Source organism: Mus musculus, chromosome 9 (genome assembly GCF_000001635.26).
Source record: "Mus musculus strain C57BL/6J chromosome 9, GRCm38.p6 C57BL/6J".
NCBI lineage: Eukaryota > Metazoa > Chordata > Mammalia > Rodentia > Muridae > Mus > Mus musculus.
Window position 1 is genome coordinate 8205854 of NC_000075.6, and position 15350 is coordinate 8221203.

Genomic DNA, 15350 nt, shown 5'->3' on the forward strand with positions numbered 1-15350 from the left:
AGCTGTACCAGCCCCTCTCAGGCTGCAGCACTTGGGAGAATGGGCATCATGCCTTGATTGGACAACACAATGGAGCTGGCTCTGGAGGTATGGGTGAAGGTGAGCTGGCCCCAAGTGCATGAGAACAAGAGAGCTGACATTGCCTTCTGATAATGGCTGTATTGAGTAGTCTAGGTGGAGCAGTCAGTCCTGGAGAACTTGACCTGGTGGTGCAAATAAGGGAGAGCCCATGCCATGACCAACCCAGTTACCAGTTAGGCCCACGCAAAAAATCTATGTTATCTGCAAACAGTGGAGATATGCTGATCCAAAGCTGCAAAATCTCCATGACACAGAGCAAAAATAGGACAATCAAGATGAGGTCCAATGAGGATCACAGAAGCCAGAGATCTCAAACCAGACCAATGACCCATTGCAATGAATGTTTGCAAGTGAAGATGTGTGGACAGAGGGGTAGGGTAGACTGCAGGACACACTGTGACACACTACAGCTTCCAGGTTGAGATTTTCTTCTATGGTTGTTTGTTTGTTTTGCTTGTTTATTTTGGGGGGAATATGAAGGGAGGATACGAGGGGACAGAGAAATTAATGGGACTGAGGTGCATGATGTGAAATTCACAAAGAATCAATAAAAGTTTTAAAAAATTGCATATATATTCATAATTGGTCTGTGATTTTCTTCTTTGTCTCATTTTTATGTGTTTTGGGTATCAGGGTAACTGTAGTCTCAAAAACAAATTTTGGAATGTTCCTTCTGTTTCTATTTTGTGGAATAATTTGAGGAGTATTGGCATTAACTTTTTGAATGAATTGCTTGATGTTTGCTGAACTGCTGTGCTAAAGCCATCTGGCCCATTTCAACCCCAAGTCTGATTCTTACCTATAGTCTACTCCTTTTGGGTATTTGATTTCTTCTTTTTGTTCTAAAACTTTCAGGTATGCTTTTAAGTTACTAGCATGAAATCTGTCAATTTTAAAAAAGTAGGCACTTAGTGTTGTGAATTTGCTTCTTAGAAGCACCTTTGTTGTATTCCATCAGTTTGGGTATGTTGTATATTTATTTTTATTCACTTCTAGAAAGTTTTTAGTTTGTATCATGACCCATTTTTCATTTAGTAGAGAGTTGTTCCATTTCCATAGGTTTGTAAGCTTTTTGTTGGTTTTGTTGTTGATATTCAGTTTAAATTCATAGTAGTCAAATAGGACACAGGGTATTAAATCAATTTTCTTGTATTTCTTGAGACTTTCTTTGTATTTGAGTATGTGGTCAACTTTGGAGAAAGTTCCATGAAGTGCTGAGAAGAAGGTATATTCTTTTGTGTTTGGGTAAATGCCTGTTTATAATACCACTTATCTCCAGCATTTCTGTTTAGTTTTTGTCTGAATGCCCATCTATGGGTAAGAGTAGGATTTTGAAGTCTCCTACTATCAGTGTGTGAGGGTTAATATGTGATTTAAGCAGTAGTATTTTTTTTTTTTATGATATTGGGTATCTTTGTGTTTGAGGCATAGGTGTTAAGAATTGCAAGGTTCTCTTGGTAGATTTTCCTTTGATGTGTATGTAGTGCTTTATTAGTTTTGGTTTGAAGTATTATTTTGTCAGGTATTAAAATAGCTACACAGCTTGCTTCTTAAGTCCATTTGCTTGGGATATCTTCTTCCCTCATTTTATCCTGAAGTGATGTCTGTCCTTAATTTTAAGGTATATTTCTCAGATGCAGCAGAAGGATGGATCCTGTTTTTGCATCCATTTTGTTAGTCTGTGTCATTTAATTGGGAGAATTGAGACCACTGATATTGAGAGCACTGAGTAGTGTTTATTGATTCCTATTTTTTTTTTTTTTTTTTTGCTGCTACTGTTGTTACTATTGGTGTGTGTACGTGTGTACGTGTCTGTTTCCCTCTTTTGATTTGGTGGTCTGGGACTTTTTCCTCTCTTCCTCCTCTTTAGGTTTGAGTTTTCTTTAGTGCCTTCTAATGACTAGATTAGTAGATAGGTGTTGCTTAAATTTTGTTTTTATCATGGAATGTCCTATTTTCTCCATCAATTTTTATTGAAAGTTTTGCTAGGTATAGTAATCTGGGCTAGCATCTGTGGCCTTTTTGAGTCTGCAGCACATCTGTCGTGGCCCCTCTGACTAAAAGTCTCCACTGAGAAGGGTCTATTCTAATAGGCCTATCTTTATATATTACTTTGTCTTTCTCTTGCAGCTTTTAATATTCTTTGTTCTATAAATTTAGTGTTTTGATTATTATGTAGTGAAAGGACTTTTTTTGTTTTGGTCCAGTCTATTTGATGTTCTGTGTGGTTCTTGTACCTTGATAGGCATCTCCTTCTTTAGATTAGGGAGATTTTCTTTTCTTTTAAAAGATTTATTTATTTATTTAATGTATGTAAGTACACTATAGCTGTACAGATGGTTGTGAACTTTCATGTGGTTGTTGGGAATTGAATTTGTAGGACTTCTGCTCACTTTGGTCAACCCCTCTGCTCCAGTTGGCCCCACTGGCTCCAGCCCAAAGATTTATTATTATATATAAGTACACTGTAACTGTCTTCAGAGGCATCAGAAGAGGGTGTCAGATCTCATTACAATGGTTGTGAGCCACCATGTGGTTGCTGGGATTTGAACTCAGGACCTTTGGAAGAGCAGTCAGTGCTCTTACCCGCTGAGCCATCTCACCAGCCCCAGGAGACTTTCTTTTATGATTTTGTTAATAATACTTTCTGAGCCTTTGACCTGGGTTTCATCTACTTCCTTTATTTCTATTATTCTCAGATTTGGTCTTTTCAGTGTTCTAGATTCCTAGAACGTTTTGTATTGGGAGTGTTTTAGATTTAACATTTTCTTTGATGGAGGTATCTATTTCTTCTATCAGGTTTTTAGTGTCCAAGAGCTTTTTTCCACGTCTTGTATTCTGTTTGTGAGGCATGCCTCTGAGATTCTTGTTTCAATTCTTAAATTTTTAATTTTCAGATTTCCTTCAGATTGTGTTTTCTTTACTTTATTTCAAGTTTCAGGTCTTTTAACAGTTTTTATTCATTTTCTTCACCTGCTTGCTCCTGTTTTCATAGGTTTCTTTTCAGGAGTCATGCATATCTTTTAAAAGGATCCCTATCATTTCATGAAGGCTATTTAAAGTCTTTGTCATGTGCTTCATCTATGTTGTAATACTCAGGGCCTACTGTGGTGTGCTGCTGGCCTCTAGTGGAGACATATTGTCTTGGGTGTATTTTTACACCAGTGTCTAGATATCTGGGTTGGGAAGATCTTAATTCTAGGTGCTGATACTTGGTCTTATCTTTGCTGAGTGTTCTGTTACTTGGTTTCTGTTGCCCTCTCTGGTTGTTAGGAAAGCATGGTGGCTCTGTGTTTCCTGGTAGGGAATTCTGGGATATTACTGGGTGTGCTTGTTGAGAATTCTGGGTAAATTGTCCTTCTAGATATTAGGAGCTGACACTCAGGAATGGGTTTAGGCTAGGAGGGTTGAAGTCTGAGAGAGTGCTTTGTAGGTAGGAAACTAGGGTATTCCACCATGATATTCCTAGTCCTGTGTGGGGAATAGGTGCAAAAGTTTTCTGCTGCACAGTTGGGCATGATAATGGGAGAATGGATTCTGAGGGTTTGAAGATCTACAGTTAGCTTATCTGCTTCTTTGGCCAGGATTCTGGTACCTGTGTAATGCATGCTATGGTTGGGACTAGGATAAAGTGAGGAGAGCAGAGAAAAAAGGTTGGAGGAGAATATCTCTGTGGTCCACTGAAAATAGGGTAAGGATGAGGGGAGGCTGCAGATTGTGGTCTACTATAGAGCAGGAGAGTGGGGCAAAGCTTGGGGTTTGGATTTGTAAAAGAGGAGGGGGAGGTGAATGTTTACAGTTAGCCCACCTGCTTTCCTGGCTGGTGTTACAATTGATGTCTTTTACCTAGTAGAATGTTTTGAAAGGATGTTCATGTTCCAGTATAAAGTATCATCACCCCTTTAAAATGAGTTAAAACTAGCCTTACTGAGAAGTAAACCACTCACCATACAATGTGCTCATGGAGACATGACAAGCAATGGTTATTTAGTATAACCAGCATGATAAAACATCATTACAATTATTAAGACTTCCTTTTAGTATTCAAAAAAATTTATTTATGTATTTTTATCCCAAATGCTGGCCTCCTCTTGGTATCTCCTCACAGAGTTCCTCCCCCATTCCCCTTCCCCTTTGCCTCTGAGGGTACCTTCCCTAGGTCTTCCCCCCACCCCTTACTTTGTATCAAGTCTGCAGGATTAGGTGAATACTCTCCCACTGAGGCCAGACAAGACAGTCCTTTGCTGCATATATGCCATGGGGCCTCATACCAGCATGTGCATTCTCTTTGGATGGTAGTTCAGTCTCTGGGAGCTCTCAGGGATCCAGATTAGTTGACACTGTTGGTCTTCCTGTGGGGTTGCCATCACCTCAGGGCCCTCAATCTTTCCACTAACCCTTGTATAGAAATCCCAACCTCAGTCCAATAGTTGGCCAGAATATCTGCATCTATCTCAGTCAGCTTCTGGTAGAGCCTCTCAGAGGACAGCTATGCTAGGCTCCTGTCTGCAAGCACAACATGACATCAGTAATAGTATCAAGGATTGGTGTCTGCACATGGAATGGGTCTCAAGTTGGGCTGGTCTTTGGTTGTCCATTACTTCAATCTCAGCTTCATTATTGTCCTTGCATTTCTTTTAGACAGGACCAATTTTGGATTGAAAGTTTTGTAAGTGGGTTGGTGTCCCCATCCCTCCATTGGGGGTCCTGTCTGGTTACTGGAGGTGGTCTCCTCAGGTTCTATCTTTCCTCTGTTGGTCGTTTCAGTTAAGATTACCCTCACTGACTCCTGAGAGCCTCACCTATCCCAGGTCTCTGGGACTTCTTAGAGATTCTCCCCACACCCAAACCCTGGCACCTGTATATTTTCATTCATTCTCCTGGCCCACTGGCCCTCTCAACTGTCTCTCCCCATAATTGATCCTGCCTCCATGTTCCTCTCCTCCTTCCCTCTCCCACACAGGTTCCTTCTTCCCTCTGCCTCCCATGACTATTTTGTTCCCCCTTCCAAGTAGGATTTGAGTATCCTCACATTGGCCTTCCTTCTTTGTTACCTTTTTTGGGTCTGTTGGGTGTATCATGACTATTCTGTACTTTTTGGCTAATATCCATTTATCAGGGAGTACATACTATACATGTCCTTTTGGGTCTGGGTTATCTTACCCAGGAAGATATTTTATAATTTCATCTACTTGCCTGCAAAATTCATGGTGTCCTTATTTTTAATAACTGAATAATATTCCATTGTGTAAATGAACTGTATCTTCTGTATTCATTCTTTGACTGAGGGATGTCTGGGTTGCTTCCAGTTTCTGGCTATTACACATAAAGCTGCTATGAACACAGTAGAGCACATGTTCTTGTGGTATGGTGGAGAATCTTTTGAGTTTATGCTCAGGAGCAGTATAGCTGGGTCTTTAGGTAGACCTATTTCCAGTTTTGTGAGAAACTGCCAGATTGTTTTCTAGAGTGATTGTACAAGTTTGCAATCACAACAACAATGGAGGGGTGTTCCTTTTTCACTACATCCTTGCCTGCATGTGCTGTCATTGAGTTTATTTGTTTATGTATGTATGTATGTATGTATGTATGTATTTATTTATTTATATTAGGTATTTTCTTCATTTACACTTCCAGTGCTATCCCAAAAGCCCCCCATACCCCTGCCCCACTCTCCTACCCACCCACTCCCACTTCTTGGCCCTGGCATTCCCCTGTACTGAGGCATATAACGTTTGCAAGACCAATGGGCCTCTCTTTCCAATGATGGCCGACTTGGCCATCTTCTGATATATATGCAGCAGGAGACACGAGATCTGGGGAAGGGGGGGGTACTGGTTAGTTCATACTGTTGTTCCACCTATAGGGTTGCAGACCCCTTTAGCTCCTTGGGTACTTTATCTAGCTTTTCCATTGGGGGCTCTGTGATCCATCCAATAACTGACTGTGAGCATCCACTTCTGTGTTTGCTAGGCCCCAGCATAGCCTCACAAGAGACAGCTTTATCAGGGTCCTTTCAGCAAAATCTTGCTAGTGTATGCAATGGTGTCAGCTTTTGGAGGCTGATTATGGGATGGATCCCCAGGTATGGTAGTCTCTAGATGGTCCATCCTTTCGTCTCAGCTCCAAACTTTGTCTCTTTAACTCCTTCCATGGGTGTTTTGTTCCCAATTCTAAGAAGGGGCAAAGTGTCCATACTTTGTCTTCACTCTTCTTGAGTTTCATGTGTTTTGCAAATTGTATCTTGTATCTTGGGTATTCCAAGTTTCTGGACTAATAGCCACTTATCAGTGAGTACATATCATGTGAGTTCTTTTGTGATTGGGTTTCCTCACTCAGGATGATGCCCTCCAGGTCCATCCATTTGCCTAGGAATTTCATAAATTCATTCTTTTTAATAGCTGAGTAGTACTCCATTGTGTAAATGTACCACATTTTCTGTATCCATTCCTCTGTTGAGGGACATCTGGGTTCTTTCCAGCTTCTGGCTATTATAAATAAGGCTGCTATAAATATAGTGGAGCATGTGTCCTTATTACCAGTTGGAACATCTTCTGGATATATGCCCAGGAGAGGTATTGCGGGATCCTCCGGTAGTACTATGTCCAATTTTATGAGGAACCGCCAGACTGATTTCCAGAGTGGTTGTACCAGCTTGCAATCCCACCAACAATGGAAGAGTGTTCCTCTTTCACCACATCCTCACCAGCATCTGCTGTTACCTGAATTTTTGATCTTAGCCATTCTGACTGGTGTGAGGTAGAATCTCAGGGTTGCTTTGATTTGCATTTCCCTGATGATTAAGGGTGCTGAACATTTTTTCAGGTGCTTCTCAGCCATTCGGTATTCCTCAAATGAGAATTCACAATTCATCTGTAATACAGCTTTAGGTTGGGCATGGTGATTCCACCAGAGGTTCTTTTATCATTGAGAAGAGTTTTTGCTATTCTAGGTTTTTTGTTATTCCAGATGATTTTGTAGATTACCCTTTCTAATTCCTTGAAGAATTGAGTTGGAATTTTGATGGGAATTGCATTGAATCTGTAGATTGATTTTGGCAAAAAAGCCATTTTTACTATATTGATCCTGCCAATCCATGAGCATGGGAGAGCTTTCCATCTTCTGAGATCTTCTTTAATTTCTTTCTTCAGAGACTTGAAGTTCTTCTCATACAGATCTTTCACTTCCTTACTTAGAGTCACACCAATTTGTGACTATTGTGAAGGGTGTTATTTCCCTAATTTCTTTCTCAACCTGTTTATCCTTTGTGTAGAGAAAGGCCAATGACTTGTTTGAGTTAATTTTATATCCAACTACTTCACTGAAGCTGTTTACTAGGTTTAGGAGTTCTCTGGTGGAATTTTTAGGGTTACTTATATATACTATCATATCATCTGCAAAAAGTGATATTTTGACTTTTTCCTTTCCAATTTGTATCCCCTTGATCTCCTTTTGTTGTCGAATTGCTCTGGCTAGGACTTCAAATACTATGTTGAATAGGTATGGAGAAAGTGGGCAGCCTTGTCTAGTCCCTGATTTTAGTTGGATTGCTTCCAACTTCTCACCATTTACTTTGATGTTGGCTACTGGTTTGCTGTAGATTGCTTTTATTATGTTTAGGTATGGGCCTCGAATTCCTGATGTTTCCAAGATTTTTATCATGAATGGGTGTTGGATTTTGTCAAATGCTTTCTCAGCATCTAATGAGATGATTATGTGGTTTTTGTCTTTGAGTTTGTTTATGTAGTGGATTATGTTGATGGATTTCCATATATTAAACCTTCCCTGCATCCCTGGAATGAAACCTACTTGCTCAGGATGGACGATTGTTTTGATGTGTTCTTGGATTCGGTTAGTGAGAATTTTATTGAGTATTTTTGCATCGATATTCATAAGGGAAATTGGTCTGAAGTTATCTATCTTTTTTGGGTCTTTCTGTGGTTTAGGTAACAGAGTAATTGTGGCTTTATTGAATGAATTGGGTAGAGTACCTTCTGCTTCTATTTTGTGGAATAGTTTGTGCAGAACTGGGATTAGATCTACTTTGAAGGTCTGATAGAACTCTGCACTAAACCAATCTGGTCCTGGGCTTTTTTTGGTTGGGAGACTATTAATGACTGCTTCTATTTCTTCAGGGGATATAGGACTGTTTATATCATTAACCTGATCCTGATTCAACTCTGGTACCTGGTATCTGTCTAGAAATTTGTCCATTTCATCCAGGTTTTCCAGTTTTGTTGAGTATAGCCTTTTGTAGAAGGATCTGATAGTGTTTTGGATTTCCTCAGGTTCTGTTGTTATGTCTCCGTCTTCATTTCTGATTTTGTTAACTAGGATGCTGTTCCTGTGCCCTCTAGTGAGTCTGGCTAAGGATTTATCTATGTTGTTGATTTTCTCAAAGAACCAGCTCCTCGTTTGTTTGATTCTTTGAGTAGTTCTTCTTGTTTCCACTTGGTTGATTTTGCCCCTGAGTTTGATTATTTCCTGCTATCTACTCCTCTTGGGTGAATTTGCTTCCTTTTGTTCTAGAGCTTTTAGGTGTGTCATCAAGCTGCTAGTGTGTGTCTTTCTAGTTTCTTTTTGGAGGCACTCAGAGCAATGAGTTTTCCTCTTAGAAATGCTTTCTTCTGGGTCCTTTTCAGCAAAATCTTGCAGTTCAGGGGAATACCACGGCCAAGAAGCAGGAGTCGGGGGAGAGAAGGGAAAGGGTGGGGGGAGGGTATGGGAGAACTTTTGGGATATCATTGGAAATGTAAATGAAGAAAATACATAATAAAAAAAAACTTAACAAGAACAACAACAAAAAAAGAAATGCTTTCATTGTGTCTCATAAGTTTGGGTATGTTGTGGCTTCATTTTCATTAAACTCTACAAAGTCTTCAATTTCTTTCTTTTTTTTTTTTTTTTGATTTTTTGAGACAGGGTTTTTCTGTATAGTCCTGGCTGATCCTGGAACTCACTCTGTAGACCAGGCTGGCCTTGAACTCAGTAATCCACCTGCCTCTGCCTCCCAAGTGCTGGGATTAAAGGTGTGCACCACCATGCCCAGCTTTAATTTCTTTCTTTATTCCTTCCTTGACCAAGGTATCATTGAGAAGAGTGTTCAGTTTTCACATGAATGTTGGCTTTCTATTATTTATGTTGTTATTGAAATCAGCCTTAGTCCATGGTGATCTGATAGGATGGATGGGACAATTTCAATATTTTTGTATCTGTTGAGACCTGTTTTGTGACTAATTATATGGTCAATTTTGGATTAGGTACCATGAGGTGCTGAGAAGAAGGTATATCCTTTTTTTTTTAGGATAAAATATTCTGTAGATATCTGTTAAATCCATTTGTTTCATAACTTCTGTTAGTTTCACTGTGTCCCTGTTTAGTTTCTGTTTCCACGATCTGTCCATTGATGAAAGTGGTGTGTTGAAGTCTCCCACTATTATTGTGTGAGGTGCAATGTTTGCTTTGAGCTTTATTAAAGTTTCTTTAATGAATGTGACTGCCCTTGCATTTGGAGCATACATATTCAGAATTGAGAGTTCCTCTTGGAAGATTTTACCTTTGATGTGTATGCAGTGCCCCTCCTTGTATTGATAACTTTGTGTTGGAAGTTGATTTTATTTGATATTAGAATGGCTACTCCAGCTTGTTTCTTCAGACCATTTGCTTGGAAAATTGTTTTCCAGCCTTTCACTGTGAGGTAGTGTCTGTCTTTTTCCCTGAGATGGGTTTCCTGTAAGCAGCAAAATGTTGGGTCCTGATTTTTTAGCCAGTCTGTTAGTCTATGTCTTTTTACTGGGGAATTGAGTCCATTGATATTAAGAGATATTAAGGAAAAGTAAATGTTGCTTCCTATTATTTTTGTTGTTAGAGTTGGCATTTTGTTCTTGTGGCTCTCTTCTGTTTGGTTTGTTGAAGGATTACTTTCTTGCTTTTTCTAGGAGGTGGTTTCCGTCCTTGTATTTTCTTTTCTTTCTTTCTTTTTTCTTTCTGTTATTATCCTTTGAAGGGCTGGATTCGTGGAAAGATAATATGTGAATTGGTTTTGTCGTGGAATACTTTGGTTCCTCCATCTATGGTAATTGGAAGTTTGGCTGGATATAGTAGCTTGGGCTGGCATTTGTGTTCTCTTAGTGTCTGTATAACATCTGTCCAGGATCTTCTGGCTTTCATAGTCTCGGGTGAAAAGTCTGGTGTAATTCTGATAGGCCTGCCTTTATATGTTACTTGACCCTTTTCCCTTACTGCTTTTAATATATATCTTTATTTAGTGCATTTGTTGTTCTGATTATTATGTGTCGGGAGGAATTTTTTTTCTGGTCCAGTCTATTTGGAGTTCTGTAGGCTTCTTGTATGTTAATGGAAATCTCTTTCTTTAGGTTTGGGAACTTTTCTTCTATAATTTTGCTGAAGATATTTGCTGACCCTTTAAGTTGAAAATCTTCATTTTCATCTACTCCTATTATCCTTAGGTTTGGTCTTCTCAATGTGTCCTGTATTTCCTGGATCTTTTGAGTTAGAATCTTTTTGTATTTTTCATTTTCCTTGATGTGTCTTTTTTTTCTATGGAATCTTGTGCATCTGAGATTCTTTCTTCCATCTCTTGTATTCTGTTGCTGATGCTCGCATCTATGGTTCCAGATTTCTTTCCTAGGGTTTCTATCTCCAGCGTTGCCTCACTTTGGGTTTTCTTTATTGTGTTTATGTCTTTTTTTAGGGTTAGTATGGTTTTGTTCATTTCCATCACCTGTTTGGATGTGTTTTCCTGTTTTTCTTTAAGGACTTCTACCTCTTTGGTTGTGTTTTCCTGTCTTTCTTTAAGGACTTGTAACTCTTTAGCAGTGTTCTCTTGTATTTCTTTAAGTGAGTTATTAAAGCCTTTCTTGATGTCCTCTACCAACATCATGAGATATGCTTTTAAATCTGGGTCTAGCTTTTCAGGTGTGTTGGGGTACCCAGGACTAGGTGAGAAGGGAGTGCTGCGTTCTGATGATGGTGAGTGGTCCTGGTTTCTGTTAGTAGGATCTTGCTCAGGTTTCAGAAGAGAGCATCTGGGCGGAGCTTGCTGCCCTATCATTCTGCCACTCCCACTACCTCTGCCTGCCGTCTTGCTGTTCCGTGGTCAAACACGTGGTCACCTGCAACTTTACTCCAGAATGATTTGGCGGGAATGGGCCCCTTCCCTCTCCTTCATAACTTGGTGCACGAAATAGTAAAATTGAGCTTTGATCAGAATCTTGTCATAGCTCCGTCTCTCTCTCTCTCTCTCTCTCTCTCTCTCTCTCGCATCGCCTAGCTCCCTCTTCTCTTCCAGGTTCCAAGATGCCTCTCAGACTAGAACCCAGACATGTGAGCCACTGGCCGGCCACAACACCTACGTTTGCCTTTCGCCATCTGGTAATCTCTGGAGTTAGTTGTTATAGTTGTCTCTGGTTAGAGCTTGTTCCTCTCATGATTCTGTTAGCCTCTATCAGCAGACCTGGGAGACTAGCTCTCTCCTGAGTTTCAGTGGTCAGAGCACTCTCTACAGGCAAGCTCTCCTTTTACAGGGAAGGTGCACAGATATCTGGCGTTTGGACCTGCCTCCTGACAGAAGATGAAGGCCTGAAATAGGGCCTGTCCCAGAAGCTGTGTTGGTTCAGCCTGTCCCAGAAGCTATTAGCTTCTGTAGTCCACACTCTCACCTGTGCAGACTAGTCTCGAAGGGATCTGGGAACCAAGATGGCTCCCCAGGTGCTCCGGCAAAGTCTCCCGGGCAGGGCGGACACCTCTCCTCTGGCAGGGAAGGTGCCCGGTTGTCTGGAGCCCGAAACGGGGTCTGCCTCAAAAGCTGTCCTCCAGGGACCTTGGGGGTGTCCTCCGACTCTGTGTCCAAAGTGACCCAGTGCTGGCGCTGACTAGAAGGGACTTGTGACCATGGTCAGGCCGGGTTTTCTGCTTCCCTAATGCGGTCTCAGGTCCTGTGCAATTGGATTGGAACAGAAGTTGTGTTCCCCTCACCAGAGGTCCTAAGATCACGTGGAGAGTCTTCTAGGGACCGTGGGGCTGTCCACCAACTCTGCGCCCAAGGTGACCCAGTGCTGGCACCCACCGGAAGGGCATCACTTGAGTTTTTTGATCTTTGCCATTCTTATTGGTGTTAGGGTGGTATGTCAGGGTCATTTTGATTTGCATTTCCCTGATGACTAAGGATATTGAGCATTTCTTTTAGACCATTGGATATTCTTCTATTGAGAATTCTATTTAGCTCTATATGCCATTTTTTAAATGGGATTGTTTGGTTTTTTGGAGTCTAACTTCTTGAGTTCTTTATATATTTTGGATATTAGCCCTTTGTCAGATGTAGGGTTTATGAAAATCTTTTCCCAATCTGTAGGCTGCTGTTTTGTCTTTTGACAGTATCCTTTGCCTTACAGAAGCTTTTCAGTTCCATGATGTTCCATTTTTTAACTGTTTATCTTAGAGCCTGAGATGTTGGTGTTCTGTTCAGGAAATTTTCCCCTGTACCAATGCATTCAAGACTATTTCCCACTTTTCTCTTCCATTAGATAATAGTGTATTTGGTTTTATGTTGAGATCCTTGATCCACTTGGACTTGAGTTTTGTACAGGGTGATAAATTTGGATCTATTTGCCTTCTTTTACATGCAGACAGTCAGACTAGCACCATTTGTTGAAGATACTTTTTTTCCCCAATGAATGATGTTACCGTCTTTGTTAAAAGTCAAGTGTTCATAGGTGTGCAGGTTTATTTCTGAGTCCTTGATTATATTTCATTGATCAACTTGTCTGTTTCTGCACTAATATCATGCATTTCTTTTAAAATCACTATTGCTTTAACCACCAGTACAGCTCGAAGTCAGGGGTGGCAATTCCTCCAGAGGTTCTTCTATTGTTCAGGGTTGTTTTGGCTCTTCTGGGTTTTTGTTTTTCCATGTGAACTTGAGAATTGATCTTTCAAGGTTTATAAAACAATTGTGTGGAATTTTGATGGGACTTGCATTGAATCTGTAGATTGCTTTTGGTAGGATGGGCATTTTCACTATGGTAATCTTACTGATCCATGAGCACGGGAGGTATTTATATCTTCTGAGGTGTTCTTCAATTTCTTTCTTCAGGGACCTGAAGTTTTTCTCATCCAGATCTTTCACTTGCTTGATTAGAGTTACACCAAGACACGTTATATTAGTTGTGGCTATTTTGAAAGGTGTTACTTCCCTAATTTCTTTCTCAACCTGTAAAAATGAGGGCTATTGATTTATTTGAGTTAACTTTATATCCAGCCACTTTGCTAAAGTTGTTTATCAGCAGTAGGCGTTCTCTGGTAGACTTTGGGATTCACTTATATATACACTATCTTATCTGTGAATAGAGATACCTTGACTTCTTCCTTTCCTATTTGATCTTATTCCTTTCCCTTTGCTCTCCTTTTGATGTCTTACTGCTCTAGCTAGAACTCCAAGTACTATATTGAATAGATAGGGAAAGAGTAGGCAGCCTTGTCCCTGAGTTTCGTGGGATTACTTCAAGCTTCTCTCCATTTAATTTAATGTTGGCTACTGGCTTGCTGTATAGTGTTTTTATTATGTTTAGGTATGTGCTTTGAGTCTCTGATCTCTCAAATACTTTTAACATGAAGGGGAAGTGGATTTTATCAAAGTTTTTTTTTCCCAGCACTTAAGAGATAATCATGTGTTTTCTAATTTGAGTTTGCTTATATAGTGGGTCATATTGATGGATTTCTTTATATTGAACTATCCTTGCATCCCTAGGATGAAGCCTACTTGATCATGGTGAATGATGGTTTTGATGTTCAAGAATTTTACTGAGTATTTTTATGTTGATCTTTATAAGTGAATTTGGTCTGAAATTTTCTTTCTTTGTTGTATCCTTGTGTGATTTAAGTATCAGGGTAACTGTGGCCTCATAGAATGAATTAGATAGTGTTCCTTCTCTTTCTGTTTTGTGGAATAGTTTGAGGAGTATTGGTATTATCTCTTCTTTGACAGTCTGGTAGAATTCTTAACTAAAATTATCTGGCCCTGTTTATTTTGTTTTGTTTTGTTTTGTTTTTTGTTTGTTTGTTTTTTTTTTGGTTGAGACTCTTAATGACTGTTTAGATGGTTTATTTGATCTTTTTTTTTGAGGTTCTGTCTTTTATTTATTTATTTTTTTGTTGGATATTTTTTTCATTTACATTTCAAATGTTAACCCCTTTCCTGCCCCCCTGAAACCTCCTATCCCATCCTCCCTCCCACTGCTTCTATGAGGGTGTTCATCCACCCACCCACCCACTCTCACCTCCCCACCCTCTATTACCCTACACTGGGGCATCTATCGAGCCTTCATAGGACCAAGAATCTCTCCTCCCATTGATGCCTGACAAAGCCCATCCTCTGCTACATATGCAGCTGGAGCCATGTGTACTCCTTGGTTGATGGCTTAGTCCCTGGGAGCTCTGGGGGTTCTGGTTGGTTGATATTGTTGTTCTTCCTATGGGGTTACAAACCCCTTCAACTCCTTCAGTCCTTTCTTTAACTCCTCTATTGGGGACCCCACATTCATTCCAATGGTTGGCTGCAAGCATCCACTTCTGTATTTGTAAGGCTCTGGCAGGGCCTCTCAGGAGACAGCCATATCAGGCTCTTTTCAGCATGTACTTCTTGGTATCTACAATATTCTCTGGGTTTGGTAACAGTATATGGGATGAATCCCCAGGTGGAGCAGTCTCTGGATGGCCTTTCCTTCAGTCTCTGCTCTATACTTTATCTCCATATTTACTCCTGTAAATATTCTGTTCTCCTTCTAAGAAACACTGAAGTACCCACACTTTGGTCTTGTTCTTCTTGAGCTTCATGTGGTCTGTGAATTATACCTTGGTTATTTGGAGCATTTGGGCTAATATCCACTTATCTGTGAGTGCATACCATTTGTGTTCTTTTGTGATTTGGTTACCTCACTCAGGATGATATTTTCTAGTTCTATCCATTTGTCTAAGAATTTCATGAATTCATCATTTTTAATAGCTAAGTAGTACTCCATTGTGTAAATGTACCACATTTTCTGCACCTAATTCTCTGTTGAGGGACATTTGGGTTCTTTCCAGCTTCTGGGTATTATAAATAAGGCTGCTATGAACATAGTGGAGCATGTGTCCTTATTGCATGTTGGAGCATATTCTGGGTATATGCCCAGGAGTGGTATAGCTGGGTCCTCAGGTAGTACCATGTTCAATTTTCTGAGGGACCGCCAAACAAATCAGTAGCCTTCCTC